The sequence below is a fragment of the Melopsittacus undulatus genome, chromosome 9 (genome assembly GCF_012275295.1).
Source record: "Melopsittacus undulatus isolate bMelUnd1 chromosome 9, bMelUnd1.mat.Z, whole genome shotgun sequence".
Classification (NCBI taxonomy): domain Eukaryota; kingdom Metazoa; phylum Chordata; class Aves; order Psittaciformes; family Psittaculidae; genus Melopsittacus; species Melopsittacus undulatus.
The window spans coordinates 24,520,761-24,533,878 of NC_047535.1; the positions used below are offsets into that span (position 1 = coordinate 24,520,761).

The 13,118-nt window shown below is 42.6% G+C and overlaps 1 long non-coding RNA gene across 4 annotated transcripts in view; it reads right to left on the reverse strand.

Annotated features, from left to right (window-relative positions):
- LOC115946549 (uncharacterized) overlaps nucleotides 1-13,118 on the reverse strand; it is a 65,971-nt gene that overhangs the window by 16,229 nt on the left and 36,624 nt on the right. For 3 of the 4 annotated variants that reach the window (XR_004080602.2, XR_004080603.2, XR_004080600.2), the window contains one exon: nucleotides 1,611-1,727. The exons of the other annotated variant lie outside the window; for it this stretch is intronic. This is a non-coding gene — a long non-coding RNA (uncharacterized lncRNA). The remainder of the gene's footprint in view (nucleotides 1-1,610; nucleotides 1,728-13,118) is intronic. 4 annotated transcript variants of the gene reach the window in all.

Genomic DNA, 13,118 nt, shown 5'->3' on the forward strand with positions numbered 1-13,118 from the left:
AAAAGTAAACTCTGTACTGTATTTATCATTAGCTTCACAGAAAGTCCCTCTTGAAGAAGATACCGCTCATCTGTGGTTGTTTCTGTTAGAATATTGTTGTTCATTCTGCTTCATCTGAACAATCTCAGCACTGGGGCATTCCATGAAAGCAGCAACAGAACAGAATGCACAGTTTCGAGCAGATTTTCTGGTAGCTCTCCAGAAAACAAAATTACTCAGCATTTGTTTTCCTGATGGTGCTGAGGTGTTGCTGGTTGGTTTGTGGGCTAGGACAGAGGGGAAATCAGTGTTTGGACTGATTCAGTTTTGAAAGGTCTGAGTCTGTACAATATCTTCTGCGTATTTTTTCCATTACTTGCTGCTCTCAGTGAAGACTGCCTTGTTCCTCCCTTCCACACACTTCCTTCTAGGCTTTGTAATCTACATTGCCCCAAGGAAATGCAGCTGTCATGATGGTTCACAGATCAAAATTCAGCCTTTAATGTAACTAAGGCTTGATCCATTAACTACTTTGAAGATTATGACCAAAGCCTAAAACTGGCATCTGAAATATGAAACTTCAGCATGAATTAATGAGGCCCAGGGAAGCTGCACAGGAGGCAACTCCTGCATCCAATATGATGTGATTATAAGGAGACAGAAGCAACTAGCACTGCAGCAGAAGTAAGCAGCAGGACAAAGTAAAGCCTGAGACAGTCTGAAGCAAGATTAAGGATGAGTAATTTTACAAGTAAAAAGGGAAGTCTTGTCTACAATATTAAGCAGACACAGAAGCTAGTGAAGTCTGAAGAGTAATGTGACCTTGCTCAGATTCACAAGAAGTCAGCAGTATTCATCGTGTTTAGGAGTTGCCCTTTGCAATGCAAAATACAGGCAGAGGTTGCCCTGGAAGTGGAAGGATGGATAATGGCATTCCCAGAATGCAGAGGAGCCTCTCAATGGTGGGAGGGGATATTCTAGTGATGTAAGTGGTAATAATCCAATTTATGCACCTTGGGTCATGTCAGCTGACAGTAAAAGGAGAAAACTGAGACGGGATGTAGCAGCAATAACCACGTGTTCATATCTGTGAGCTTCTTTGGAGTAAAAGCAGAACTTCGGTACTTGGAACTACTGTTACAAAAGAAAGTTGTACCTGCATGTTTCCAGCACAGCACTGGAGTGCCAGAGAAGGACCTACAGTTTACTGGGTCTGAGCTGAAGGAGAAAATGAGCAGGAAGAAGTCACCCACAGTATCAGTTAAGTGGGATACGTTTCAACATCAGCATGAAGAGAGATGCTAAGATTAAGGATCAACCAGAAATAGCCCAGTAAGTTTCCACTGAATCAAGGTTTTCTGATGGAAAACTGTCCTGGATGGAAAAGTTCCAGCAAGCTGAAATCGCTACATTGAGAGTACTAGTAATCACTTCTTCTATAAATACCAAGTGCTCATGATTGCTGGCTTGTCAAATTCATTATAATTCTGATTGTGCTGTGCGACTCATGGGAACAGACCAAATGACAGAATGGTGAAAGAGAGATTTAAGCATTAGAATTATTCCATCAGCATATACTTCATGAGCTTCCATTACAAAAATATGTTCAAATTTTGGTTTCAACTACTTACCACTACTTATGCAACTCAAAATCAAGTCACTACAACTTGGTTGTACTCTGCATATTTGCTATCTTCTGTTTTACACATCACCAGCTGAATGAGCATCTGAGTATTAAAGGGGACAGCCTAAAAGCAAAAGAATAAGTAAAATTTTGTAATATCAAGTGGGTGATATTCATGAACAATCACAGTGAAAAAGGTGATAGCCTTGTTCATGCAGCTAGTCCTAGGTTATCCTTCAGGCTGCCCTACAGAGGCAGGTAGGGTTCAAACCAGACTGGATCTGAGGTGGTAGGTCATCACCTAAGTGATAATGAGCAATTGTTTTTGTGATAGGAGGACTGGACCTGGGGTCCAAAGAATTTCATTCTAGTTCTGTGTCCTCATTTGGACAACACTATAGATGGACTCAGTCACTGTAAATTAAATAATCCCAGCAGAGCTAGCTCACAGCAGGTTGTTAGTGCCAGAACCATTACATCATACACAGACACACTGTAACCTTCTGTTGAGGGGACAGCTCGCTGATGACTTCCAAGAAGTGAAACTGATTTAGAGTTTGATGGTAACTGCTTACTGGTAGTACTTTTGTTCTGACCAGGTATTTGTTTTGTCTGTTTGTTTTGTCTGGGGCCCTCTGCTTTATCAGGCTCCAGTCCCTGCAGCTGAGAAGCAAGATGTGAAATGCAGCTCCATTTCCCATGTTTTTCATAGTGACCTTTTTCCTTTCAGCTCTTTACACCAGCTGAGGTCTAAAGGTCTAAAGGTCTAAAGTATAAAGGTATAAAGGTCTAAATCTTTGTGCTTGCTTCCCAGGCCTCATCTCACAGGTTGTTACAGATACACAATACTTTGGGTCATGGACTCTGCAGTTCAATACCACAACTATGACAATGTCTTTGAACAGCACCTACATCCCTCAGAACAGCTCAGCCAGTTGTACCATGGCAATGGCTCATGTGTGATGCAGTTACACAGGCTCCAAACCCATCTCTGAATAGAGAGTGCTCTATGTACATGTGCTGCTGCACTCACTAATGAATCACAGTGCTTCTCAGCTGCACAAGCCTAGATACAGTTTGTGGTTTATGGATTGCAAGCACTTGGCTGCAGAAGCTTTCACATGTTCTTTATATCCTTGTAGCTGGAATTTTTTTAGTCTAGAGCCGTGACATGCCAGCTCCAGCACTCCCATGCTACCAGTGAACGCAGCACTGGAACTATGGTATTAGTTTGCTTTTTCTGTTGTTTTTAAATGTTCTGAGAAAGACTCACCCTTTGTGATCCAGGATTTGAATAAAGTAATCGCAAAGGGTGGCTTCAGCTAACCCCTTTCCTTCACCCGACACTGCCATAACCGTTGCTAACTTTACATACAGCCACCAGTAGAGGTATTTGTTCCTGCTTATCTGCTAGCCACAGAAGAGGTTTTCCCCATGCTCCTATACCTTTGGAGATACTTGTTTCTAGCTACCTGCAGATATTTTGTAGGAGAATTTGCTGCAGGGCAGGAGGGAAATTATTGTTAATTCCTTCCAGGTCAGTTTGTAATCAAAAAGTGAGCTAGAAACCTTGGATCAACACAAGAATGTTGGGGTCTAGGGGCTCCTGACATCCAAAATCACACTGCTGGCCTCATTCAGTCATCAGCCTCTGCTGCATCACAGATCTGAGGTGCTGGGACTGGGTTCATCAGATCACACTCTTACTGAAGCAGACTGCCTTAAGGGATCAGTGTCCAGTCCAACTCCTCCAAGTCTGGATGTGCAATGCAGCTTTCCCCATACGAGCTGGGACACTTGTGTTTGAAATCACTACTGATGTGCATAGGAAAGACAATATGGCAACAATGAGAAGATGATGCAAAACTGCAGGCTGGCTTGTTCTGTGTTCAACACAAAGCCTTGTTCAGACTCCCCAAGGGTGAAACACTTGAAGAGACTGTTAACCAGAGGAACATCTATAAAAATAATCTTGGAAGGAATTGGAGTGTTACTGGGTGGTGCTGGTGCATCAGCACAGCATCTTCAGTTGGACAAGAAAGTAGGAGCATTTGTACTTCAACTGTATTACAGCTTTGCAACTAGTATAATCTATTATTAGCTAGCTGTACAGCCTCATTAAAGTCATCTGCACTGACACAGACGTATGTTTCTCTATCTCAGCAATGACTCTCTAAAAAGATTCCAAGTTTATCCCTATTGGATCCTTGTGACTGGAAGGTCTTTTTCAGTTACTGTTTCTGATATCTAATGCTTATTCTGCATATTGAAAACACCCAGTCACTGTCAGGCACTTTACCATAGGTGGGCTTCAAACCTTTATGAAACGACAATGAATAATGCAAAGCTGTTACCCCCAATTCTATGCAAATGCAAGTAGGCTAGTGTCCCCAAATGCATAATTCATCTGTTAAAGACATCTGATTGCTTTATTACAGCTAACAGGCAGGGTGAGAATGAAGCTGAAGAGAGCATTGCTGTCACTGAGTGTATGCCCCACAACCTGTTTCAGAGCGGCTCCTGTTTCCTTGGGGTAGCCCATGAATCACATCTGGCTGTGCAGTGTTCTCACGCCCCATGTGCTGTATTTGTGGGCTCACGTCACTCATCCTGCTTCCTTAGGGAAAGTATGTTCAGCAGAGCTGCCATCATGTGCCCAGAGTCACTTGGTGGTGATTTGGAAGGGCACAGCTGAGCTAAGCAGGATGGGCTTCTTGGTGTTCTGGCCTCACCACAAGCAATTGTCTCCTCCTTTCAGTGTTTTTCATTGTACTGCTTTGTCACAGTGATGAACACAGAGGATGAGTCTTCAATGTAAAAGCTTCAGAAGCTGGATATCTGGGGCTCTGAGTTTGGCCACAGTTCAGTCTTCACAGCCAGGGAACTGGAAGCTCTCTCAAGACCAGACAGAAAACCAAAAACTAAACCAAAAATTATTCTCACCGAAATTCTAAGGCTAAACCAGTACAATTTTACAAGTCAGACAGCTTGATTTTATCTCCTTCTGTGCAGCACTGCCCTACACTTGGTCACTTTTCAGGATGTCCTACATGACTATTAGGAATAAGGGGGGCAGCAGATGTGATTTGGAGGATGGAGACTGCAGCTTCAGGAAGCCTGCTGTTCCAGGGAGTCTGTTTCTGATTTTCCTGGCTCTTTGTGCTTTCAGCATGGGTGAAGGACATAAGCCCCATTGGACCAAAAACCCCCAGACTAACACCAAGACACCAATTTCACATGAGACTGTAAAACTAAGCAGCACAAAACCTCTCTGAACCTCATTCCTCTGAGGACTGTACTGTATACTGTGCTGTTCCACATTCCCAGCAGGAAGACAGGAATGGCTGTGACACACTGTGCCAGACTGCTTCCAGCTGGTGGAGATCCTGCCTTTATGTACCATATGGGGAAAAGAATCCAAGTTCCTTGGCCAGCTGGTGCAGACTGGCTCAAGTCTGCACTGCATAGCCCTGGGCCCTGTGTGGCTGTCTCAAGATCACTGCGATTGCTCTTTCATTTCTTTTCTCAGCTGGAAATGCATGAAATAATAGTGGGCTGTGTTGCAGCCTGCCACAGTTGTGTCTCTATGGGCTAACACCAAAAGTACAGATTGCCTGCCTTCGGGCATCTGAAGATATAAGAACTACTAGAGCAGCATTAGAAGAAACTGAGTACAGTTCATGTCCATCTCTCAAGGCTGAACATGTCCCCTGGTTTCCATTCAATGCTAGAAGGAAACCCAGCAGTACATTAACTTGTCTGGGGCTCTAGGAAGAAACAGTAGTCGAGCACAATGAATTTGTACATCCACATCACTGAATCCTCAGTGGAGTTCAGTGAGGTAGGAATGATCTGAGCATTGTACTCAAACTGTTCCCTCGAAGCTTTTCAGCATCTCCCTCCATATAGGAACCCCTGCCTTCTGGGAATGAGTTCAAAGGTGACTGAGGCAATGCAGGGGCTGGAAGCAGTTTCATTCTTTAGCTGCCTGTGCCCTAGGACACTTCTTAGCCAGCTACAGAATTCCTATTGGCAAGGGGAGCAAAAGGGATCAAAAGTTGGTAATAAATTAAAACTATTAGAATACCTACCTCTTGATTTTGGGAATTGCTGCACAAAAGAAACAGCTCCAATAAAGAAAAGATTTGATATTTATCCATACGTTGAAGCTTTATACACAACCTTAAGAAACTCAGGCAGTAGTTAAAAAACACAGTGCTGGTAGTCAGTTTAACACCCTTGCTTCTATTGTTTCTAGCTTTAATAAATACATTCCTCTTGGGTCAGAGCTCTCCATGCTTAGATCTGGATCAAAGGCCAACTTTCATGTTTGAAAGACCAAGTGAAATGAGTTTTCAGCTGCAAATTATTCAAAAGTGGGAGCAGGAAGGAAACAGACTTTAATGCTGTGATAAAAATGTTGCCCTCTGGTTACTGAAAGTTCCTAATGGACTTCAGCCATCTCTCCAGAAGTGTGTCTGGAGTGAGGAGGACCAGCTCCCTGGGACTGGATGTGGCTGGACTGGTTCAGGGTGCTTTGGAGGCATTTGCTCAGTGATTCTCATAGCATTACTGGGGCTGGTGCCACAAAGCGCAGGCAATCAGATTTCAGACAGTCAGCCCTCCTGCACAGAGAAGAATCTGGAGACACAAACCAAGTAGCTCCTTCCTCAAGATGGTGGAAAAGCTCTTCCATCTGAGTTTCTCTATAGCTGTGAAGAAGAAGGTCTGGGAGGAAGATGAATGACACCTAAACCAAACTGACTGAGCATGTAAAAAATGCATTTCTAAAGGTCAGATTGCTCTCATGCTATCTTGGCTCTGGCTGTGCATTTCCCTTTGCAAGGTAAACCTCAGCTGTTACTGTTATTTGCTCTTTGCATATGCCATAAAATAGGACATGAAACAAGGAAGCTCCAGAGATGCAGGAACACCTCTAAGTTAAACAGTTTTCTGATTTAATACTGAAGTTAAAATTTCATTTCTAGCTTGGTAGTTGCCCTCAGTACCTTGCAGAGCCTCTTTCACCACTGAGTTGCTTTGAGTCCCTTCTGGATACTTGGCTAAAGACAGAACTCCTGCAAAGTGTAAGAGATGCTGGGCCTGAGTCAGGAGCATGCCTTTGGCCTTGTGAGGCAGACCGGCTGAAGAGCAGACAAATATGCAAAGCAGACCAGCATGTTTTATCATACATGGAGAGCCCAGTTACCTTTATATAAAAAGCCTCAGGGGTAGGTGTTATGTGGAATTTAGACCCAGTGTGAAATAGCCAAAACCGTTTAGGCAATATAATGAGTCACGGGTAATGACTTTGAGACTCATGTGGTTACATGAGGTCTTTTTCAATCTTCAATGCTCCAGGTAGCTGTGCCTTTAAAGGAGCTGACATTCACTTCACCTCCCTGGTATGCAGTGTCAGATAACCACTGCTCTGCTGAACAATAGATAGAAAGCTGACAGGCTTTCAGAGGAGGGAGCTTGGTTTACATTAGGCATTTTCCATAAGGTCTTTTGAAAAGGTACACCTAGGTCTGAGAAAGAGAGCAAGCAATAATAATTGCACTTTGTAATGTGTACCGTAAACAGACAGGAGGGCAGGTGACAGGCTCTGCTAAAGTGCATTTCTAATCTTGAAAGTGACTTTAGAAATGACAATGTGGGAGGACTGCTTCAATCTGCCTGTCTTTTGTTCATTCCTTAAACAAGCTTTTTCTTGAGCTGCCAAGTCTGTCTGTTCCCCAGAGAGACTGAAGCCAAGCAGGGTTCCTCCTAACTCATGCTTCATAAACAGCAGTTGAAGATGTGTAAGTGAAACTCATTTAACCCTACCCAGGATGGAGAGTCTCAGCTGAGTGGTACTTTTCATATGGCTGAACACTCAGCAGCTGTGTCCTGTATACCCTTCATCTGTGTGAAGAACCTCAGGAATGGTCTGAGGTGACTGCACTGAAATCCTGTGGAGAGGTTCAAAGTGTTGCATTAGACCAGGAGCATGTCTTACAATTACTGTCACTGGTAGAAATACCAAGCTGTCACTAGCATGAAATAATCTATACATTAGAAATGAGCAGAGGAAAGCTCACTCTAACTAGTAGTGCTTTCATTGTTTTCCAGGATTTTCAACTTTTTGTATGGTAAATAGCAAGGAAAAATAGGGCCTACAGGGATGCTGGGGAGGGACTTTTCATTAGGGACTGCAGTGACAGGACAAGGGGTAACGGGTTGAAAATTAAACAGCAGAGGTTTAGATTGGATATAAGGAAGAAATTCTTTCCTGTTAGGGTGCTGAGGCACTGGAATGGGTTGCCCAGGGAGGTTGTGAATGCTCTATCCCTGGTGGTGTTCAAGGCCAGGCTGGACAGAGCCTTGCGTGGCATGCTTTAGTGTGAGGTATCCCTGCCCATGGCAGGGCGGTTGGAACTGGATGATCTAAAGGTCCTTTCCAACCCAAACCATTCTATGACTCTATGGTTCTATGAATGACCAAACCCAGTTCAGGCTGTTGCTCATCTGACCTCAAAAGCTGCAGAGGGTTCCTTTTCTCACCTGTACCCTGCTCTTGCAGCAGCTGTACAACTTAACCTGTCCCACAGTTTTTAATCACCAAAAGGCTTCACTTCCCCCTTTCTGGTGCCTGTAAGGAAAGTACTGGCCAACACACAGAGCCTCAGGAAAGTCACACAAGATAAATAAAGGCTCTGTGGCTTTGGATCAGATTCTCTGTGATGAATCAAATGAATCTGTGCAAGGAGCCCCATGCTAGGATATTGGTGGTGGCCCTGACTGTCCCGTTGTGCAAATGAGGGTTTGTCTATGGTTGTATAGTGATATATGTAATATATTATTCCAGTATATATATATAAACCAAGTAACATATGATTCCAAAAAATAAAGTTCTTATTGTTACTAAGTAGCTGAATGATTAGATCTGAACTGTAACTGCAGTTTGAATTTGGACTGGAGTCTCCATAATTTCAAGTTCTTTCCAGAGATGGAAGCTAGACTGATTAATAGAACTCATAGTCTACTGAGTTTCACTTAGTAATACCTTTGCAAACCTGTTTGGTTTGCAAATAACATAGGACATACACACACACACACACATACATATCTATATAGATATATATCTAAAGAAATAAAAAGCTAATTTTATTGACTTGATTTGTATTAGTTTCTATTCTTCCTAAAACTAGGACACTGCCTCCAAACTCCCTCACAATGCAAACTTCCTCAAGAAGCCTTTTTAGACTTCTGTGCAAACCAGAGGGAGTTCCTTCAGGAGTCAGTCTCCACCAGTAGACTCAAGCATTTGCTCCCAACTGATAAGAGGAGGATGGAGGCCAGGGACTCCTCCTGCCCCACCACATAAAACAAGGCACTGCACATCAAGGATCCAGTTTCAAACACAAAGCAGTCCTTATCAGCACCAAGGAGTGTCTTTGTTCTCATCCTGGCTCCTGACCTGGACCATGAAGGTAATATGCTTTATGGTTGCTTTTCCTGTGTGTATCTATTGCATAGGACAAGCAAGAATGAACAGCAATGAAAGTCTAAAGACTGTTTTCCAACAAATCAGTTGAACTCCTGGCCTGATCTAAGTATGTATGCCACTCCTTCATTGTCTTTAATGAAACTTCTGCTTACTTAAAAGGACCTATTCTGGTAATATTTTACATCTGCCATACATACACAGCAAGTACACAATTCTCAAATCATCTATGTATCTTTACTGCTGCTCCATGCAGCTGGGCTAGTATGTTGAGCGTGTTGACAGTATAACATCTGATAGTATATTATTTGATTATGTTATTAATGGCATCACAGAGAATTCATCCATGGTTACATGATGGTGGAGGTCTGCGACTGTAACCCAGAATTCTCTTCCACAAGTCCTTATTGTAACTAACTCGGTTGTAACTGTTGACTGGGGAGTACTCTGGCATCTTCTCCCTGGCTGTGCCTTTACTGGGATGCTGAACTGGGGTAGTTTCTGAAGCCCAACAATACTGCTGCACTCGCAAATGAACTCATGACACCCTGGCTCACCCAGAAGTATCAGAATCATCAGAATTATTCTGTCACCAGTTTTATGAGGTAAACAAAATGGAAGAGTTCTCTTTCTCCCAAATGATACTACTTCATCACTATCTTGGGCTGTAACTTTACCCTCAGCCCTGTCCCAGCTGTACAAAACCTCTAGTTTCCTATTTAGAAATAACGTATGACTGCTCTCTTCTAAGAGAGAGAGAAGCTGGTGATACTTCTACACTATGTAATAGTCATATGGGAGTTCACTCCCCTGCTCAGACTTGTTTCCTGGTTTTCAGTATCTCCATCTATAAAGCAGTATATATTACAGGGAGATTTACAGGCCGTTGAGAGCCCATGTAAGAAAAGCAAACAAAATGTTAACTTATTCCATCATCCCAGAATATCAATGTGGCCAAAAGAGTCATTTCTCTAAGAAATCCAGGATTCTGTTAATGTTATTTTGCTTTTGATTTTGTTGAGTATTAACCCACAAGAATGAGGGCATAAGGCATATTTTAGTCAACAGGTAGAATTCAGTAAAGTCTATCAGAAGATAAGAGTGATGTAAAAAGAGAGCAGATAGGGCAGCCTACTTTGATTCTGGAACAAAATAATCTTTAAGCACTGTAATAAATTGTATCATCTAAGAATTAATTATTTGAATCAGGTATTTGATTATTTTAGTAGTGATATATTTAGAATGTATTAGATGTATTAATAATAAGGATTCTTATTTGCTACAGACATCCAGGCATCTGCTTGCCTGTCCTGCCCAAGTCTGTATACCTGCATTTGCCTCCTTCAGGCTTGGGTTTCTGATCTGAATAAGCAACCATAAAATCATCCCTGAAAACAGTGAGGAAGGAACCAAGTGAAAACACTGTAAGGACATTCAAGCAGCAAGTTCAAGTCAATAACAGAATGGTATTTGTAGGGAACTGAGCTCCTTGAAAATATTCTTTACATATATAATGTCTTTTCATGAACACCAAACCTTTACATCTAATTCAGGTAATTTCCTTGCATATGAACAATGAGGACAAAGGAAGTGTAAAGTGTATGTTATAAATGAATGTTGAGTCTATTGATAGGTTCATATCACGATACATAAGAAATAGGGGTGTACCTCTTTCCCTGTATGAAGGAAACAGTTATGGAAGAAGATATTTAGACTTTTTGGCTCATGGCATGAACGATGGACACATTGTCAGTTATGATTTGGAACTGCATCTAAAAGATGTGTCAATGAAAACCATGAGCACCCCAGCTCAGAGATGTAAATCTGGTTAACAGTTGACAGACATGTAATTTCTCACTCCCAGTGAAACAAGAGTGAGAGCAGATCACATCCTTCTCAGTCTAAAGCAAAACCCCCACATTGAAGGGATTAATGTAAAGTGGTTTGGCTCTGCTCATCCTGGCACACTCTGTACTCAAAGAGAGAGACAAGGCTTGAGAAAGTAACTCTAAGAAATGAGAGTCCACTTCTTTCCATAGAGAGCCCAAGTTTATGTACTGCAAGTGAGACTGCATGGATATGCTCATCCCCTCTCAAAATCATAATTAAGGTTGGTGGACTTGAATAAAAACCTTTGGATTTGAACTTAAATTATCTACGCCTTCCACGATTCTCTTCACATCACTGGTTTGAAAACTTGCCTTCTCCACAATACAGATTCCTAGATTGTTTTTACCATGTCCAAAGAAAGAAAGAATAAGCCAGTGAAGTAAAGAGCAACGTGCCTGAAAGCAATGTGCCAGGGTAGGTAGGAAGCAGTCTTTCTTTAGAGATTACTTGTGAAGAAGCTGTTTATTAGTGGCAGCTACACAGCACACAGCTTAGGGTTTGAATAATGTACACTTGCTTGTGAGAATAAGCCAGAAGAATTTATGTTTACCCTAATGCATAGGACTCGCTGTCTGCTTTACAAATATTTACATGCTAAAAGCTTAAGGCTTCATGTGTGTTCTGCTCTCATGGACTCACTTCTCTGTATTTCTTGGTGACAGAAATGCACAAGTCAATGAATCACGACCATTTGTGATAACTCAGTCCTTACTGGTAAGTCATCTGAGCAGCACTCTATTTTCTTTTTATATCTTATAACTAAGGCTACCATGTAGGTTTCCTAGAATATCTGGCTGTATTTCCTGCCCAGCACAGAAAATGCTCTGGCGTGTACTTTCAAAGCTGTATATAAACACTTGAAATCACTTTTACCAAGGTAACTGTTTAAACAGAATGTAACATATATCCCCAAATCATACTCTGGGCCTCAATACTGTAAGAGCTTGTATTGTGGCCATCCCTGCTTTCCCACAGAGGCTCCTTCCCAGGCAGGAAAAGCCTGATGATATATCCTGCAGTGGTGTCAACACATGTTCTGTCCTGGTGGTCACACCTGCTTTACGACGCTCATTACACCTTGGATTGTGCTAACCTGAGGTTCCTTGGTGGTACATAGTCCATAGCTGCTTCCAGCTCCACAGAGACCAGCCCACTCTCAGCATTCCCTGGACTTCCTGCCTTGAGTGCCTTCTCCAAGCCCTGTGGACCAAGTAGAGGGCTTTCTGAGACAGGCTTAATGCTTCTGAGCTCTCTGGCCACTGCTGCGTCAGCACATGCTCTTTGACATAATCTCTGTGTGTCCTGAATGTTAGGAAACAGAAAAAACTAAGAGCAGGTCAGAACTTCACAAATCAACATTAGTGTTTTTAAGAGGAAGAGGTCAGTGGGTAAATTGCCAATGGGACATTGCGAGACTCCTTGGCTCCCCATCAAGCCATGGTCTGAAGCACTTTCAAGGAGGTGTATAAGGCTGCTTGCCAGCAGCAGGAAGAGAAAGCTAAAGAGCTGGCTCATTTCAGGAAAAATCTTGATGAGGAGAACAACTCTATGGAAAAGTTGCATCACTGGGAGACCAGCGAGCTTTCCACTGTAGCTCTGCTTGACGTGACAAGACATTGAGTGGTAACAGCAATTCCTAAACCATGATAGTCAGTGTTGGAGGTCAATAATATCAGTTTTCTTGTGTTTCCCTTTAAGAGTTTGCTAAATGGGACAACAAGAATGAAGAGTGAACCCCCATGAACAAGGAGGCTCAAGGAGAACCAAGAAGAACTGTGGTACAGATGCGCTAAAAAGAGCAATTGAAAAATCAGGGGACAAGATTACAGCAGGAGACTACACAGGCACACTTCTACAGTGTCTTCCCAGTCCATGCCACAGCAAGGTGGTGAAGACAGAGCATTTCCTGCCTGTGTGTGAGGTGGTATCACTTAGTTAGTTGAGCAGATATGACTACTGAATAGCGCCTCTGCCAAGGAGACATGCTAGGAGAATAGGACATTGCAGACCAAACCAGCTTTAAATATGCCGGGAATAAAAAAGGAGAGATGGAGCTTTCTTTATGCAGTGGAGAAAAGTGACAGCTACCATAGCTCTGTTCAAGGTCTCAGCTTTACAGTCCTTTTACTCTGTGTT